At 38.9% G+C, this 20,264-nt stretch overlaps 1 protein-coding gene across 1 annotated transcript in view; it reads left to right on the top strand.

Annotated features, from left to right (window-relative positions):
* Nucleotides 1-20,264, top strand: part of MMS22L (MMS22 like, DNA repair protein) — a 103,001-nt gene that overhangs the window by 40,668 nt on the left and 42,069 nt on the right. The window lies entirely within an intron of this gene.

Below are 20,264 nucleotides of genomic sequence, written 5' to 3'. Positions count from 1 at the left end.
CTTTCACCAAGGTTGTAATCAAATACAACAGTTATGGAGATTTAAATACTTGTTTGGGGTTCAGGAGGAAAGCAGGAAATCATATTTCACCACTTTCAAGCAGTTTTGCTTTGATGTACTAGTTCAGTTTTCAACATCCACAGTGCCCTTCAATAAGCATATTTTTGTCTACGGATGCCTTTCAGAGGTAGTCCTCCAGTTTGAAGCCCAAACTGCCTTTTTTTATAAGATATTAAGAGGCAGCTATTGATCTGCCATTACTTCAAATGTGCAAGACTGAAATATGTGGAAAGAGCTGTGGAAGAGTGCATAATAGGAATAGTCAGGCCCATATGCAAGATCTTTCTTTAACTAGGTTCTTTGTTATTGTCTAGTAGTTTGACTGCAGCTGTCAATAGCTTATACATCCAAAGATAACTGTTTTTCGGGCAGTCTTTTGAAAAAAGATGAAGCATGAAACTAAGTTTAGTTGATTTATTATTTATTATTTCAGTTCAACTGAATGTATTTACTGGAATAAATTGGAGACTTCAAAAATACTTTGACATTTTCTCCATTAGCTAATACACAGCATTTGTTGTGTGGTTTTTAAAGATGAAATAGGGAGAAATTTGAGACTGCTGTAAAAGTTGCCTGTTTCATAACTTGGCATTGTTCTGAAGCCTTCCAGAGCTGGGGGTTATGTGGTCCTCTTGTAACACAGAGAGGAGGGCATAGACACTCATAACAGACTTCTGAGGTCATCACGGACAAGGTACAGGACAGTATTCGTACCTTTTCTTACAAAAAGGAGGTCTGCTGAAATATTTGAATTACCAACACACTTAAATACTAATTTGTATGAGAGAGATTATTAGAGCCTTGTTTTTAACTGTTCTTTATTTCAGCTTCTGTATTTATACATTTGGTTACTGTTACCTGCCTATTTATCCCATCAACAGAGAGGCTTAATTCCTTAACGTTTATAAAACACTTTGATCTTCAGGTTGTATGGACAGGAAAATGTTACCGCTGTGCTCTCCCACTTTGACAGACTCACTGTCTGCCAGACTCCTCTGTTGCCATACAAGTAAAACAACACTAAAAACAGTTTCTTCGTTGAGAAGATTTGGAGGACTGTGTGCCAACCAGATGTTAAACTATTATTGGCTTAACCAGACTGATTAGGCCTGGTCTGTCTTCAAACTCGGAAAAGGATGAAATGGTTCAATGCTGTTCTCACTCCTGTTTTTAAAATCCAGGCAGATATAAGATAGTAGGCCTTCCATAACTGTAATTTTTATGTACACTGCACGCTAATAATTTTATAACTGTATGACAGGGAATTTACGGGTAGGAAGGAAGTGAGATCACTGATTAAAGAGAGAAGCGGCTCCCTCTAGGCTGTTAGGAAATAATAACTTCATGTGCCACTTTCTGCTAACCCCAGATGATGGCTCACAGGAGCATTCTTTATTGCTGATTAAGTAGCATTATGAAAATACTGACTTGGTTATGTTAAGTAAATGCCTCAGTATTTAAAGCTTAAAATGTCAAATAGTTTTAGCAGTCCCCTTTAACATATCTTGTTGGATTGCTAGAATCGCATTCCAGGTTTCCCAGTTGCTTTTATTTGAGGATACTGTAAAAATGGCAATCTTTCATTTGCAGAGTGAGGTGTAGCCAAAAGCTCTTCTTTTAATTATAGCTATTCATGCTGCTATGGTTAAGGATCTGTCAGCATTTCCATTATAAACCTTTATTTTCAAGGGTTTGTAACATAGCAGTGAAAACTTGCTCTGGGCTACAACTTGGCATACAAGGTTTTGAAAGTGCGCTTGTTTTCTTCCTTTCTTTTTTCTTAAAAGGCATCTGAAAAGAGACCCCCACCTTCACCATTTTTACACTACTGTGTTTTGAAATAACCCTTTCCAGGTTTTTCTTGTATTTTTGTTGTCTGCTAGAAAAGTACTGGTAGCTTTTGATTGCTGTATTTACCTATGTTTAGACTGTTTTAAATAAGCCTTTTTAAACTACTTTTTTTTTTTATTGTTATCATTATGATTATTTTGGTGTCCATATGTTTAAATAGAAATACGACTTGGCAGGAGAACTCATTTTTATTAGTTTTTGATATGTGGTGAGTGGATAATTGGAAACAAGATGCTACTTGCTGGCACTTCCAAGTATTTGATCTTCATAGTGAGATTGGGTATGAAGTGCAAGATTGTCTTTTAATACAGTCTCCTTTTTAAAAACATATGTAAAATAAACAGTAAACAATCAAGAAACTTCCCAAAATAAAAATGCAAAGTGCTTCCTTCCTGTGTTTACTTGGAGCATTCAGATTCTAGCTCAGACATAAGTTTTTCCTTTATTTTTTGTTTCTGTTTTTTAAGCAGTGTTTAGAATCCCAATTTTTTTTTTTCTTCTTCTTTAGTGAAAGATAAATGCAGGATGCTTGCCCATGTGTGCTTTCATTTGCTCCAAATCTCTAGTGCTACCTGTCATCTGAGTGCCTCATGACACAAAGAGAAACCCTAGGTTAATAAAAATACAGGCATTTAATGGATTTGACAGAACTCGCTGTAAAAATGGACACAGACTCAGACAAATCTGCTGAGTGCCTGGAAACAGTAGGTTTCGGCATTGCACTATGTTATTCTTAAAAGAAGTGCTTGAAACATTAAAATATCTTTTATTGTAATCAGGTGTTGCTCTGACATGAGCTTTCTCTCATTATTATCATCCTGGTATTTGTTTTTTTTGTAGTGTATTAGCACTGAGTTACAGGATTATAAAATGCAAGTACCTGCCCAGGTGTAAAATCACTGTTGTACTCCAAACATCTTTGCCTAGTTTCAGGGAGACTTGCTACTGATTCCCATAGGAGAAATGAGAGGTACCACAAACCTAATAATGTAATAAATGGTAATTTTATTTTGAAAACAATTCTTGCGTATTTATGCCCATTTGTACTGTTCTGCCAGTGTTGAAGGACGTGAAAGTTATTGAAAATTTCAGTGTGTAAATTTCATAAGCTCTACAGGAGTACTGATTGGGTAAACCTGTCTCAAATTAAAAGTTACATTAATAATTGGGTGATGGATAACAGCAGAACTGGATGTTTCTATCTGTTAGAGTGTGTCTAGCCTTGAGGTTGTGAGAGAAATCACGATAGGAATGGATTATCCAGTATATCTTTGCTATGGAAATGTATAGTCATTTGTAATTTTATTTGTGTTATACTTGCCATCAAAACAGCCTGTGGGAAGCTTTCTGAGACCAACAGAAGCATCTCTCCCCCTCTGTTACCATGTAAGTCAGCAGATAAGCTCAGGAGGAGAATAGAAAGGTCCTTCCCCCTCCCTCTTTTTCTTCCCCCTCAGGGGTTTTACTGTTAGTCTTTGTAAAATGTATTTTCTTATGTTGAACTTCTGAAAACTGTATCCAGAAGAGTTTGGAAGAGCATGAGTCTTCTCTTACCCATCCCATCCCGTGAGTATATTTAGAGCTACTGTCTGTGATGTCCTGATAAGCACACAGGGCAACTCTGTGACTAAACCACTGAACGGAGAGTCAGAAGATCTTAGTTTAGCACTAAGATCTCCCAGGCTTAATGAATGAGCATTAGAAAGTCAGTAAAAATTGCTATGAACTTTGCTTACCTGTGTGGAAAAAGGAAATAAGTCCTTCCTTTTTGATTTCACAACATAGATCTTATGCTTGGGGAGCAAGCGTGTCTTGCTGTGCCAACTTGACATGTGGTTTAAAGTATTTTTATGGTTTTTTTAAAGTTCAGTTACTCCATTAATATAACTGAGGTTTGAATGAGTGTAAATAAAATCTAGACTCTAAATGCTTTAGAGCATGGCAAGCACTGCTTTAGAATATACAGCATTTAGAGAGGTGTGCTGTGTCCAAATCCTTAAAAGTAATCTGTTACCATCTTCTGTGTGAATACTGTATGTGGTGTTAGCTACATTTGTTGTCTTAAGGTGTGGCTCTGGTAATTAAAACTGGATTTCTTTTCTCTTCCTCCTACTTTATGTGGGATTTGAGATTATTTTTCTATTTTTCCCCCAGAATTTTTTTTGGTCTAAAGTAGTAGTTTTTATAGCTGTGTCCCTTGTATTCTGATCTTTGAAGATGACTACTAAAACCAACATGTTTTGATTGTGTGTCCTCTGCTCTGAGAGTACAACTATACAAAGGAATGAAATGAGATACAGTGTGCACTGGAGCTGTATACTTAATACTTTACTTATAGAAAGTTCCTGTATATGTCTAGCATTGGTTCAGGTTTGCAAGAATATTCACTTCCACTACTCACTGTAGTTTCTTGAATCAGTAGGCAGCCACATAAGAGCTGAGTAATTGATTAAAATCAGTTTCATATTGGTGTTTAAGATCTAATAGAGTGCATCTGCCTTAGAAGGAGGGCAGCAAAGCTGGTGACAGGGCTGGAAGGCATGTCCTATGAGGAGCGGCTAAGGACTTTGGGTTTTGTCTAGTTTGGAGAAAAGGAGGCTGAGGGGCTCCCTCATTGCTCTCTACAGCTTCCTGAGGAGGGGAAGTGGAGAGGGAGGTGCTGGTCCCTTCTCCCTGGTATCTAGTGACAGGATGCGTGGGAATGGTTCAAAGCTGCACCAGAGGAGGATTAGACTGGACATTAGGAAGCATTTCTTTACTGAGAAGGCGGTCAAACACTGGAACAGGCTTCCTAAAGAGGTGGTCGATGCCTCAAGCCTGTCAGTGTTTAAGAGGCATTTGGACAATGCCCTTAATAACATGCTTTATCTTTTGGTCAGCCCTGAATTGGTCAGGCAGTTGGACTGGATGATCATTGTAGGTCCCTTTCAACTGAAAAATTCTATTCTATTCTAGAATCACTTTAAGAACAGACTGAAACAACAAAAGCTGTCAAAGGACCTTCTGATTGTTGATGCCCAAACAAAGCCAGTCTTGGTAGACACCCGGAGCTAAAGAAACTCAACTCTAGTACTCAGACATCAATCATGAAGATACACAGCTCTGTCCCTTGTGCTACAAGTTGAAACACCTTTCTGTCTTTCATGCATTGTATCCATTTTATCTACCAAAAATTAATCCACATAAGCTTTTTGTGGCCTACCTGACAGCAGTACAAGACTTACTGTTGTGAAAGAGTAAATCTACCCAAAAAAGAGAGTAAAATCATATCCAGGTGTACTGAGAACCTGCTGGTTGGGACCCTGCAGTTATTTAGAGAAATATGTGCTCCCTGAAGGACATGAAGCGCAGATTTGTTTTCTGATGGAGGGGTCTTACTTACAAAACTATTTTCCCCAAATTAACTTTCCTCTCAGTTTTCCTTCTTTCATTCTTCACACGAGGTATGAGAATGGCTTTTTATATGGAATTTTTTTTTATTGTGGATGTTAAACAAAGAAATATTTTCGCCAATAAAACCATTATATGCAAGTAGCCTTCTAATCTCTTAATTTTGATTGTTTCTTCGTTACCTTACAAGATATATATTTCTTCTCTCTTTAGGATATCTCTTGTCAGATTTAAGGCTTATTTAAAATGAAAAGAAAGCTGAAGCAATTTTCTTTATTCCATTTCAGTCTCCTAAGGCCTATTTCCCCCTGGTGAGCTCATAGCAACAGGGGGGTTTAAGGGAATTCAGCTTTCTGCAAATTAATGTCTCACATCATGAAAATTCAGGACTTTTTTTTTTTTCTATATCTTGAAAAAGTAATACAGTGAGTGCGAGTATTATTTCTTGCCAGCGGGTGGAAGATGAATGATTTTGTCACAGTTTTACTGCTTGATGAGCAGTGTCCTGAGGGTCAGGCTTAAGTCTGTGTCACTATGCTGCTCATTACTCTTGAGCTAAATAAGGGCTGATTGGATCTAAATTGCCTAGCACATGGGCCGCAGATGAGCTCAGTGAGTAGGGGATGACCTGCTATTCAGGCTGGGAGTAACCCCGGTGTGCAAATGCTGCATTAGAACACCGTGGGAGAATGAGAGGCTACCGACCGCTGCCAGCAAAAGAAATCGAAATGTAAAAACTCTTTGATGCTGCAATGTTAGAATTTGAAATGTAGGAAGTGACAGGTTGATGGTACTTATCAGCTTTGGCTGGATTAGAGAACAGTGTCATCTTGCTTATATAATGACAGAAGAATGAAGCTAGCTCCCAACTACTTTGCGGTGCAGAGCTGCTGCTGTCAGAGTCGATGCTGCCTCCTACTGACAGTCTGCGCAGAAGGACGGGGAAAGCAGATGGGTAGCCGGCTCGGGAAGACGTGCTCGGGCTCTCTGGCCATACCCAAGTGCACTCTGTGCCGCTGCCCACCTATTCCCCTCTGTTTCTGGTCTCTTCTCTTAGCAGAGAATCGCAAACCCGATTGATAAATCGCGAGTGTACATTTTGGCACAAGAGCAAGCCACTGTTGTCTTCAAGAATGGTTAGGCGAGTCATCCACGTGCACTGAGCTATAGACACGTGTGTCTCTGCTTCACACAAAATATTTCCCTTTGTACTCTTCTCTCCATTGCTAGCCCCTGTGAAAGGAGGTGATCTCTGGAGAGGAGAGTTAATTTGTGCCTGCGTGTTTTAAAGAAAGTTGACCTTTAAAGAGGAGAAAAAAAATCTGAACGAACTCGAAGGAGAATCCTTATGCTAACGGAACACATGAATATACTTCTCTTAATGGAGAAAAACAAAAGGCAAGCAAAGCACCTGCCAGGTGCTGAGCACAACACAAATTGTAGTAGTCTGTGCAGTTCTGAAAAATTCAGTTCCGTGGTTCAGTAGAACAAGCTTTTGGGGCTTGTTCCCCCCACCTCCATCACTGGTGCTTTGGAAACTGAGTAATAGCTACATTGATGATAACTAGCCACTTGCTTCATTTTTTCCAAGTTTGTTTCAGATTCTGTTCCTGACAGCTGTAAACTACCAGTGTCAGCCTCTCTTACTACTAACTTCTGGGACTACCTCATCAGCAAAAGCAATTCCGTGCTTTTATGAAAGCAGTGACTAAATGAAGAGAAGGGATGAATCTAAATATGTTCTGTGGTTTCTGTTTACTGTTTTCTATTTTTCTGCTTTCTGGGTATATACCACTGATTCTTCTTCCCCTGGGATGCTTTTGCTCGTGATGAAACTTCTTCTGGGACATAAAACAACTTCCAGTTTTACTTGTTTCTGGGTATTGTAACAAAAAAGGAAGAGAAAAGAAAACAGCAGCCTTACAACTACAAACAGTTTTACTGTAAAATGATGTCAGTCTATGGGAAAGAGAGAAAATTTTCATTAAGAATGTAATTAGTGTGAAGCTTCAGTGTTATTTGTATTATCTTAGTATTATCAATGTTTAATGGTATCACTTCAGATTACTGAAAATGAGGACCGGTTTAGCACAACTAGTTGTAGTAGATGAAAATGAGTTACAGACTGTGTCTGAGTTTGTATGTGGACAAAAATTACAGGGTATTTCTCTGTGTTCAAATGGAAAGCAGAGCCAGAATTTAAAATTACTTTGGTATTTTGAAAAAAAAAAAAGATTATCAGCAAGAGAAAATAGTAAAGGCCAAGTACTGAAATCGGGAAGGAGAAACGCAAATACAACATATGAAATGCTTGGTGTGGCAGCTGTACTGTCAAAGTATGGGGAGGTAGTAGGCACCATGAGGTGAGAGAAACAAAGGGGATCGCCACATCTGGGGTTGGTTAAGGTGAGGTAGCTACCATAGCTGTTACCCCATCTTTCTGTCCTGCCCTTGCTTGTGGACTTTGCTGTCCGCTCAGCACAGATGGCTGCAGGGTCCCATATTTTGTCCCTGCACTAGCACAGTGCCTGGTGCGGGGAGGAAAACCAAAATTGTTTGTGAATGGTAGTTCAAATGGCTTCCCTAGTATCTTAAATAGGGAGTGGGGGGTGGGCATGGTGCTTATGTTTTCACCTCTATTTACATGGATATTTGTTTACATGAATTTGTAAGGCCATAGTGGCTGTAAGAAAATTTGAAATTTAACTGAAATCTGTCTATTGGCTAACTTTTAATAGTAACTTTCTTTCATGCACACAGCCTGTATGATATTAGGAAGCAGGGGTTAATGTGAGTCTGCTTAAGAAAAAAATAAATTTAAATATCATTGTGGGGTGTGCTAATAAAACTTCTGCAGGTGAGAGGAGCTGCTTATTCTGTCTTTAGCTGTAGTTCTGTATGCAGTTCTGGACATGTCTGTTTAGAAAACATTTATGAATAAATTGAAAATTGGAGAGAGTCACAGAAGTGAATGATGAGAGTAGGAAGTTTGTAGAAGTTTGATGGAACTGATTTTAGCTGGGAAAGGTTGAGAGGAGACATGCTAGAAGTTATCCAGTATGTAAAAGGGCGTTGCAAAGAAGCCAAGTTGTCTGTTGTTCTCCATGCCAGCAAAGAAGGAATGAGCTTAATTTGGGGCAGAAGTTTAGTGTGGTTATTTAGAGTGGGCTGCAAATGTCAACACTCTGGCAGACTGCAAGAGAGAGTTGTGGAACTGAGTTTCATTTTTTTACTTTTTAGACAATGCGTTAGACAAACATTTGCCAGAGGGTAGTCTTTGTAAGCTTACCAGACTGCTGAGATGAACTCCCTAACTGGCTCTCGAGATGGTACCCAGCCCTTCACTGATGTTTCTGTGATTTGATATTAAGGAGTGCTCGATGCGGCTGGTGACAGATTAGTAAGGATGCTTCCTAAACAGTATGCTGTGCTTTTCCTTACAGAACTAAAACTCGGTGAAATCATAAGGTAAACAAACTGTACCTGAAACTGTAATCTGCCATAAAATTTGACTTTGGAAATGTCATTCATTTTGATTTGTAGTATACGCACTCTTTTTAATTTCCCCTTTCTATTGGGGGGGCGGGGGGAGTTGAATCCGCACTCTTTTTAATTTCCCCTTTGGGGGGGGGAAGTTGAACCTGTTTAGTGGTTGTGTATCCTACTAGTTCTTGGAATTTCTGGAGTGGGAGTGTGAGGGTGACTTGTACTGTGTACGCAGCACAGTGCTCTGCTGAAGAGGGTGCTGGGTTTTTGGTGGTTTTGCATTCAAGTCTCGAAATCTGTCTAGAAAACTACTTTGAAAATGCTTTTTTAGACATTTTCTAAAGAAAGCTAATTGATACAGGGCATGTATGCATGTGTTGTCATGTTTTATTTGGCTTGGAGCAAGTCCAAGTGCCATTAATTGCCAATGTCTAAATGCTCCAGCTTTCTTTCCAGTGGTACTAAACCAGAGGCAGTGAAAATGTGCCTAATGTGAAATGAACCTGAAATAGTATGCCACCCTATCCTCCCTAAAACCAAAATGGAAAGAGTAGAGCATACTCTGCAACGTGCACATCCTGCATCATCTCATGCTCTTGTGCGGGTCCCTTCCTGACGTTGGGAGGGAGGAGCAAGAAGAGCAAGGTAAAAACAGTTTGTGGTTTACTTAGTTCTCTGATAAGCCGAAGGCACTGTCTATTCTCTCCTCTTTCACAACCAGAAGGCCCTGTTTATCTCTAATTGGGGTTAATTAAAGCCTTAGGGCAATGCTGAGACCCTGCCAATGGCTGGAAGGTACAGACATAATCAAGGCTGCAGCCCCTCACTGTTGGGAACAGAGAGGTAACCGTGGGCTTCTCGCAGGCTCTGATAATACAGCTGTGCTAATTCTTTCTGAAAATACATGAGGGAACTTTTGTTGTTTTGGTCAAATAGTTCTGTTCATTTATGAATTTCTGGCTGTTACCAAAGAGTGGTATGAAGTCTCTGGTTTAACGTGTGTGCTTGCAAATCCATGTTAAGAAACAGAAACCTTCTGGTTCTCTATATGGTAATGCAGGGACTGCACAGGCAGCCACGGCAGCCATTATGCACGCAGCAGGAGCGTTCGCCGCAGCCGGGGCTGTGTCCTCTCCTGATTGAGGGGCAGGAGAAGGGAGGAACAGGCAAGTACGTGTGTGCTTGCCAGGACAACGGGGTTTTCTCTTACTGGCTTTTGCAGTCTTGTTTTCCTTACAAAAAGTCAATTGTGAGAATAAAAGCAAATATTTTCATTGGCATTCTTTGTTTTTCTGGACAGGAATATATTGATTAGCTATTGGCAATGTGCGTTTGAAAATACTTAAGTGTTCCAGGTATCTGCCTAAAATATTTTAAAGCTACTGAAGGTTTGCTCCCAGGGAATTCCTCCGATTCACACCACACCTATATATTCCAGGGTATTCTACAACGGCTTGATTTGAGGAGGAAATGCTGTGTGTGTATGTGTTCAGTGTGTTACATTTACGTGGAGTTTCGTATTAGGTGCCAAGATGACATCAGAAAGTAAAGCACTGTGATCATCTTAATAATTAACTATAGCACAGCCGTGATTATCCAAATGTCATAGGGAGAGTGAATACATTCAGGCAATCAAGGGATTTTACAATATAATTATTAGACATTGGGGAGACGTGACCCTGTTTAGGGTAACAGGGACCTGTGGTTAATTGATGTTAGGCTAATCAAACTTTTACTGTTTTATTATTCTGGGACCCTAGGCTTTGCAAGAAAATGTGTGCATGTGCTTAGAAAAAAGAAACCCCAAACATATGAAAATATAAGCCTAAAAGTGAATCTTGAGGTTATGCTTGCATTACCTTGCTGTACTGAATTACTGCTATGATTATAAGTGTTGAGAAATCATTTATATTGTCTGTAAATCATCCCCATTTTACATCATAGTGAAAATTCAATACATCTTGATTCTGAGTATTTTGTAAAGGTATCTATTTTCCTAAGACATCAAAAATGACTAGTTTTTTTCCAAGTCAAACTCAAAAATTGAAGGTGTTTTTTCCTGCAGCCAAGAAATCTTTGTTGTTTTCTTTCTGGAAAGAAAACCTTTGATATGTGTACAGTCTGAGCATTACGACAGAAAATACAGTTGATGCAGTCCCCCTTGAGCTTCATTGTCTTCTCCAAGTTTAGAACATGAGGACATAAAACAGAATTTCATTTCATTAGAGTTCATTATGAAAGGGTTTCCACTGCACTGCTGTGATACTGAACCTCTGGAATTTCTAATAACTCAACCTGCCCTCTGGAAGATTTGAAGATTAAGTATAGCATTGCTGTCTCTTAGTGAAAGTTTTTCTCTCAGTTTTTTTTCCTTTTTTTCCCCTCTCCCCCCCCCCCAACAGAGTAATTTCTGAAAACTCTTCAGCAATCCTATCTCCATGTAAATTAATACTGTAAATTGTGCTGCTAGGGAGGGTGGAGGGAGTAGTAAGAGTGGGTGGGGGGAGAGAAGAATTAAAATCATTCCAATAAATGGTTTAATTTATGCCTCAGCAGTTAAGCATGCTCCTGGTTAACAGAAATACCCTTCAGCTACACAGGATTTGGGAGGGTTGGAGGGCGCTCATTTGCACATAAATAGCCATTAACTGATAAATTCCCAGAGGTCTCCTGTTGCATGCTAGTGGTTCTGACCTACTTAGCTAGCTTAAATTTGTTTTACAGAATTATTATAATTCCATCCTTGGTACTTAAACTTTGTGATTAATGCATGCCTCACAATACAATTAAAGTATAATTACACAGTTTTACAGTTTGCTATCATGGTGTTATTATTATTACAAAGAGCTGGATTTTGCAAATATTAGAAGAATTAGGGTTCTGATACCCATCACTTTGCTGTTATTAAGTGATTATGTTAAATGGGACCCCTTTATGTCTGAAGAATGAAGTGGAGAGAGGGGAATCATTAACTAACACATCAGATGGTTTCTAAGTGATTGAGGAAGAGATGTGTGGTGAGATTTTTTTACACATCTGTAGACGATAGGTGCAAATACCTTTTGTTCGTCTTTGCCAGCTGCGTATGACATGCTCTAGCACATCTGTGCTTTAGTGCTTAAAGTTTCGTACTAAACATCTCATCTCTGTAATCTGTTAAAAGTCATTTGCATGTGTTAAACATCTGATTTTAACAACTTCATTGAAGCTTTTTATTACAGGGATAGTTTTTTTTGTACCCTTATTAAAAACATTAACGGCCAGATACAGGGGTCCAACAGATCTGTGTAGCGTAGGTTAGGATGTGTGTGCCAAGGTGATACAGATATTTCTCTTGTGCTTTGTAAACTCAGAGCAGTTCTCTACGAGGGATCCTCCGTCTTTTTGGTTTGTGTGCATGAATGTATTGTGTATTTATACTGGCTGCAAGTAATGGTGAGTTACAAACGCTGCTATTTTTACTTTAATTGTAAAGGTTACGTGGCCTCCCCTATTTTTCTGGCCAAATTTAGTTCTGTGGCTACTGTTCATTCTTCAAGGAGTGATCCAAGAATCACTAACGTTACTTGTATGTGACCCAAAAAATTGTTGCTGTAGTACATAATTCTTCTTACATCCTCCCTGCCCCCCCCCCAATGCAACTGCACCGGGAAACTTAGGTCTTTACATTAACAATTAATACAATTAGCAAATCAAAGGACTGAAAAATATTTTTTAATAGTATTTCCCTATCCCAATGTAACTTACACATCTAATTTTACTTTGTTTATCTGCGAATATGTGTTATATTGCAGACTTCACTGGTGGGAAATGGAGTAGTTGACACTGAATTACACTTTCTGAATTACACTTTCTGTTCTTCTAAAGCTCTTAAGGTTACACTATAAAGTGTTTTAGCTATAATTGCACAGTGGCAACTCCAAATGGTGTACAGAAATCGAATTTTGCATCCTCAAGTCTTATTTGATCCAGTGTCATGGATTTCATTTTTGCTTAGTTTAAAAAGACCTGTTGCTTTTGTGGTTTTCTGTTTGTTGTTTGTCTGGGTTTTTTTTAAGTTGTGCTATTCATTTCTTTAAGAATGAAAATATTTCTTCTTTGTAATTCCAGAGAACACAAAGAGTAACAGGCAAATAGAAATCTTTTTTTTTTAGAGTGACTCCCTTCACATCTGTAATTTTAGTCTGTATTTATGCTACCACAACAATGTAATTTCTGCTTTTGCTGTTATCATTTGCTGTCATTGAGCTCAGAAAACATTGGTCATTATTATGGATGCATGGAAGCATGCGAGCAGGTAGCCAGTAATTATGCTTGGAAGAATTTACTATATTTCAGTGCTTCCTACTTGAATATTTGTGAATTGGTTTTATTTCCAGTCTTTAAAAAAATACTGCGTTGAAGTAATTTGAATCATTTTCATGTGGCACAGCAAAAATGCAAAGGCACATTACCAGAAAGAAATGGTCAGCAGTAAGAGCTGTTTTGCAAAGTTGGCTTGCAACAACTACCACACTATGTGGAGAAAACAGTTATCCTGTAATAATAAGACTAATGAATTCAGAAATCCATTGATTGAACTGGCTCTGGGTAGATTATGTGCAGGCTTGCTTCAAGGAGAGGAATTTATGAAATGTTTGCCGCATCCAGCAAGCACTGCTGCTATAATACAGCTGCCTCCTCAGTGGTTTGCTTTGATCCTGTGGAATGAAAGGACAGGAGGATCAGCTCAGGTCTAAATGAGATTACAGCTGGTTCGGCAGCTTATCTGGTCTAATGCCAACTAGTGTGGCTTTGCACGTCCTAAGGGGTTTACAACAGAAACTGTTTATTGAGTATCATCGGTTTACTCAACACAAGCAGGCTAATCCTTCCCAGCCTCAGCATGTTGTAGGATTGTGCATGAGCCAAACCAAAAGCTGGTGTAGCCAGGGCCTCCAGAGCCCTTTGTCTCGCTTCATATTGATTTTTTACCTGTGTTAAAGACAGTAAAAAATAAAACCAATAACCAGCCCTATTGTGAGCAAAAGGTTAATCTGACCTAAAATCTTACAAAAGCATCTTTTAACCCTAGAAGGGATGGCAGCCTTTCTCTGACTTTTCACTCAAGGGATTTTCTAGTTTAAGGTTTTGAAGATCAAAATAGGAAAAACAGCTTAAACATTTAACTCTGTGTGTCTTGCAAGGTCTCCGAATTCTTTCCACAGCTGCATAGAAAACTGTGAACATTTATTTCTGACGTTATTAACATTGTGTCATCTGTCTTCGGTAGGTGATGCTGTGTAGCAAGGACATGACATGCTGAAGGTAGGCAGAGTAGTAGGAGCTTGTAGGTGTCCCAAAGCTCATGCTGGTTTGTCACTGTAGTCATTTTTATGTAAAAACATCAGAAAATGCCTTTATCAGCTGCTTTCTCAAAAAAAAAAAAATCCAAAAATTATGAACTAGGCGAGTGGAGTGCATCTTAAGGAATTAAAAAAAGTACCAAACAGGCCCATAGAAGCAGAATGTTTTACAAAAACTATGTGCTGCAAGTTTTTAAACAACATCCCTTTCTGCTTTGGTATAAAATACAATGGGATATCAGATATCATAATATCTTATGGAGCATGTTTCCTGTCTGAGGTGAGTCTTTTTTGGAAGATGTTGCAGGGTGTGTCAGATTATTATAAATCAAATGTTTTTTATAGTATAGAGAAAGAATAGATTAAACTCTAGGAAGCCTTGCAGAGTAGTAGCAATACGTCTGCACTGAAAAACACAGAAACTTACTGAATCTGCATTGTTGGCATTATGTAGGAATTCATTACATACCTGTATTTGTATTACTGTGGGAGTAATTAAATCAGTTCTGCTGTGATGCAGAGAAGAGAATTTGATGACACACTTATCTGTCATCGACTACATGTGGCAGACTTAAACTAGGAACTGTTTTGAAGACTGTTGAATCTATCTAAAAGAAAAGATGGCAGTAACTTGAGGAATTATGAATGGCTGTTTTCTGTTTCCTTCACCTAATTGGAATTAATGTGTATTTTAAGCTATATGTAAGCAAAGAGGATACCATGGAGGAACTATGAGTGTTGTGTGAGGAAATTGCTAAAAATGATGTTTAAGATAAACGTGAACTTTACTAATACTTAAGCCTAATGGACAAAATGTGTACAAGTTTAAAAATGTAGTATTTATCCAATCACTTGTATTTTATCAAATCTGGTCTTAAAGCAATAGGCTGCTCTCATGTAGTATTACACTTTTAGCACATTTGGAGATAAAAGCTATTGTTGGTGATTGCTTAAAGTCTCGTTGTTCAATCATCTGAACAGTGCAAATCAAAGCATTTTGTCAGACTGTGAGAAGTTTTGCCTGGATAATGCTTCCCACACACGCAGGTCACCAAATAAATTATGTGCATGGTTTTACAGCATAGCTGGTGCTGGAAGTTAAATAGATGCCCAGTGGTAGAACTCATAAAGCATTTTCCTGTTAACGTGACCAGGCAGAATTGGCATTGTTGATGGTAGCTTTGATCTAATAAACTATCAATTCTAACAGTGATTTTTACTGTGTGTCAGAGGGGATGATGATAAAAGTTTAGCAAACCTACCATTCTTCCTGGATGACAGAAAATTAGCTCTACTGTCTGCATTACGAAATGTTGGGAACAGTGTTAGTAGGGGATGTTTGGTACCTAAAGTAATCTCCTTCAGTAAAAAGATGTATTACATGAACAGCATCTTTTAACACAACAGATACTCTATAAAGAACAAAATTGATTTTTCAGGAAGGAAATAAAATACTTTGTTTTGGAATTTGGAAACAAGTTGATTCATTATCTTGAGTACAAGTTTGCCTGCCTTCCAAAATCTGTTGTGTCTCTTGGAGAGAAAGATTTTCCTAAACCACTTACAGTATATGATTCCCAGCAGGTTGCTAGAGAGTATCCGTATGCATGTAGTTTCTGATTTTCTGCAAAGGCAACTAGAGGAGCTGGAGCAAGAGAGTTTCATTTTAAAAAAGAAAAACTTTACTTTAACTACACTTCCTGTCTCTGTTACAGTCTTGTTTTAAATTAAGAGAAACGCAGAGAACCTGAAGTATTTTCTCAGGCTTCCTACCTGAAAAATAAGGGTGGCGTGATAATAACAAGGTGTTACAGGTGTAATAGTAAGACAGGTGTGTTACTGGAAATTATATTCGGAATGTCTGAAGAGATGACTATGGCTAGTAGTACTTCTAGTTTGTTTTCAGTATTTGAGGTTTATATTTTGATACTGTTCCTTTACCTCCCCTCAGGACTTTGTGTAGTTATCCTCCGAGTCCATTTCACATCTCCTGATCAGATCAAGAAATTTCAACTGAGGTGACACCGACTCAACATTTTAATTTCTGCAGCCAGAATGGCTATTTTACAAGTTTCTCTCTGTCTTCTTGGTACTTGAGTCTGGGTGAGAACATGCTCAATGAGAGAAACTGCATTTCTAAAACTGTGCTAGATAAAGGAAAACATTTGAGACATGTGGTGAAGTTGACCTCAGTGAATTTCTTTCAAGCAATTTGTCAAACTTTAATTCTTTCACAGTGTGACTAAGAAGAATTTTAATGATCTTTACATGGCCATAAATTTACCATCACATCTCTCAAATTGTAAGCTTTTCCAAAGTGATCTGTACACTTTTGATCTGTTTGAATGAAACACTGTGACCTTAAACAGAGATCCACTTTAGTACAGTATGTGAGTGTCTGTTCCCCAGTGTGGGGAGTCCATCAGCACTGGGAGTCCATTAAACTACTGGGCTCTGAATTGTAAGAACTTGCCTATTTAAGGTCAACCTGTTAAGCTTTAAATTTTTCTTTTGTAGATATCTTTACTGTGTGAAAAGTTACTTTTTAAAAAGTATAAACAATAGCTTACAGAAGATATGAACCTCTCCCACTATTAAAATTCTCTGTCAACTGGTGTTGTCCTGATCTCAGAGTCCCACGAAAGAGCTAAAGGCAGGATTTTGGAAATGATTGTGCTTAAAAATGGGTTTCAGTACTGGCCTTTCAGAACCAGGTGATTGGCATTCCAGTCACACTGCATAGTTATTATTTCTTGTGGAATTTTTTTGCAAAAAAAAGACAGTAGGGAATTGGTAAAAAAAGGCTTAGCTTGTAAAAAATCAGAAAATTTGTTGTATCAGAGTCTGGGTCATTGTGTAGCTATAGACAGCTACACTTCATTGCTCTCCTGGTGTTCTAGAAGAATGTGTTCCAAGTAAATTATGTCGTATAAATAAGCAGCACAAGAAGAACATTTGAAATAGTGATTTAAGTCCAGCAGAGGACCACTAATATAATTAGGGGAGCACGTGCCCTATGAGGGGAAGCAGAGAAAACTGAGTTTGTTCATCCTTAGGAAAAGAAGGCTTGGATGGGGGCGGGGGGGGGAGGGAGGGAAGGGGGAGGCATTTTATTGTTTTGTGCGACAATCTAATGGGAGGATTACAGACAAGATGGAATCAGACCCTTCACAGAGGTGTATAGTGGTGGGAAGCAATGGACTGAGATTGCGGTGAAGGAAGTTTTTATTAGATATAAGGATAAAATTTTCACAGGATATTCCAACATGGGAACAAGTTTCTAAGTCAGTTTGTAAAATTTCCCTCCTTAGGGTTATTCAAGATTGGCCTTGCTTTGAGCAGGGGTTGGACCAGGTGACCTCTAGAGGTCCCTTCCAATTTAGATTTTTCTATGATTCTAGCTCTTAATAAAAACCCACAAAACAAACAAAAAACCCCACTGCCCCTCCTCCTATTTAACACACAATTTCTAGAAGATAACAAATTTTAGAAGTTTTGCTCTAACAGAAGAGTTCTCTGGAAGATACTCATTTGCAATCTGCAGTTTGTCTCTGTATTAGTAACATGACTGAAATCAGAAGCACTAATTTTTTCACTTCAGCATTTCTACTTTATTTCAGTTTCTCAGATAAACTGGCATTCTGATTCTCACTATAAATTATATTCACGCATGATTCATTTTATAATGACATGGAAGGTTTCCATATACCTTCATCAAGATTTTGAGCCAGCACTGTGCCCTTGTCACAAAGAAGGCTGATGTTATCCTGGGCTGTATTAGGCAGAGCATTGCCAGTAGGTGGAGGGAGGTGATCCTTTCCCTCTGCTCAGCACTGGTGAGGCCACACCTGGAGTACTGGGTCCAGTTCTGGGCTCCTCACTACAAGAGAAATGTGGAGCTACTGGAGAGAGTCAAGTGAAGGGCTACAAAGATGATTACAGGACTGGAATGTGTCTCCTGCGAGGAAAGGCTGAGAGAGCTGGGATTGTTCAGCCTGGAGCAGAGAACGCTCAGGGGGATCTTATCAATGTATAGAAATATCTGCAGGGAGGGTGTGAAGAAGACAGCCAGGCTCTTTTCAGTGGTGCCCAGTGACAAGACCGGAAGCAGTGGGCACAAACTGAAACACAGGAGGTTCCCTCCGAACATCAGGAAACACTTTTTCACTGTGAGGGTGACCAAGCCCTCGTTCAGGAAGGCTGTGGAGTCTCCATCGTTGGAGATATTCAAAAGCCGTCTGGACACGGTCCTGGGCAACCGGCTCTAGGTGTCCCTGCTTGAGCAGGGGGGGTGGACCAGATGACCTCCAGAGGTCCCTTCCAACCTCAACCATTCTGTGACACTTACTTCTCAGTAACAATGGAGAACGTGGGTTTTGTACTCAACAGTATATATTCAAGGCAAAACTGTTGCATATAATACCAGGATATTGTTTGATGTGTGGCATCTTCCTAGAACTTTGCAAGCAAAGAGCTCAGTCAGAAGGCCTTGACGGGGTTGAGTGGATCTTGTTTTTGAATATTTTGAAGAAAGGTGGTCTTTAACAGGGAGCAGATGGTGCTAAGTCAGCTTATTTGCTGTGACCCTCGAGTCTCTGCTTGTAACTCCATCCTGCTCTGATGGCAAGAAGGAAGAGCTATTATGGGAAGGTTGTTAAAAATGATCTTGTGTACCAGCAGTGATTTGCTGTTTCCAGCTAAAAAACATAGCAGCTAATACTGTCTATTCCCTACATGACAGATACTAGCATTTATGTTCCTTATAGGCTATGAACTTGAATAACGTGATCTAGACTTCCTGTTCTTTCAAATATAAATTACTTTGGAAACCAAATTTAGTCTCATATTTAAAAAAAAAATGAAATGATGTCCCTATAATTTAAAGTTACAGAAATGTAATTAGGTTTCTCAGTAGTTTTCTAACAAATCTCTTGTACAAAAGATGACCCCTGTTTAAAACAAACAAGTGAACAAAACCCTCAAAACCAAAGGATGAAGTGTCTATCAGTCAGGGCTGATCAAAGAGCTCCCAATGACTCCTGCAAGACACCCACCCACCCCACCCACCCATCAATGGTGGATAAGTGTGTTTTATGTTTTTCTTTTAAACTCTCATCACGTGAGGTGACGTGCCTGCAGACCGTGCCCTCATGATTGAATGGCTGCCTCTGGTAAAGAACGTATTTCAATGTGTGATGAATATACTTTGAATCATACAGTGGGGAAGGCTTAGCTTTTATGGGTCAGGTTATGTGGCTCACAGCTCACTAGCAGCTCTGAAGACCCTTACAAAACAGTGCAGTAGAGGCTGAGACACATTTACTGTTCTGAATTTTTGCATGCAGTACGGGAATTTATAGGGGAATTTTGTCTTTCTTTGATCAAGACTAATTGTAATGTCAGTCTGTTACAAAGATTGCTATTAAAAATAAGGCTTTTAAGAATTGAAATGGAGCTATTTTAAGTTATGTGAAATGACAAGGATTTAGAAATATGAAGTACAGTTTAGGTGAGTTTTTTGTATGTATGAGAACTAAAAAGGGGAAAACAGCAGCTTAGGATAATAGTATCAATTTCAAATGCACCCTGTCTGGTTTTTTCCTTTATTTTTCTCTATTTGTTCTTTCAGAGGATTAAAAAATTCTGAATTTGACCTATGCTGAAAGTCTGCTTAGGTGAACTAAATGTCTTTTTAAGTGTTTGCTTTTCTGTGTTGTTTCTTGAAAGAACTGAGCACTGACTTACCTTTTCAAAGCAACAAGATGACTCCCAGTGCCTTGAACAGTGCAGAATCTAGCATGGAATGCTTGGCTGAGGTCTGTGAACGGCTGAGCCCTGCTGCTGAAGTGAGTACCTGGACTGACTTTCCTGGGACTTGAGACTTTGGAGCAGCAGAGGGTCACTTTGTGTGTGTGTGTGTGTGTTCCAGTTTATACTTTGCATTAAAGACATGATGCAAACTGTGATCTTAGCATATGCCTGTGTAGTACAGGGGAGAAGTTAACTTGGCTGAATACCAGTGAAAGTAATGAAGGAAAATTGCAGTTGGGCTCAAATTAGTTGTCTGTTTTTCCCAAGACTGTTCCACAAGCTGAAATGTGAACTAGTTGCACTGAATTAACGCAAGTTATG

Source organism: Mycteria americana, chromosome 3 (genome assembly GCF_035582795.1).
Source record: "Mycteria americana isolate JAX WOST 10 ecotype Jacksonville Zoo and Gardens chromosome 3, USCA_MyAme_1.0, whole genome shotgun sequence".
In the NCBI taxonomy this organism is placed as follows: Eukaryota; Metazoa; Chordata; class Aves; order Ciconiiformes; family Ciconiidae; genus Mycteria; species Mycteria americana.
Note: the sequence above shows the minus strand (reverse complement) of the source record. Positions and strands in the feature narration are given on the sequence as shown.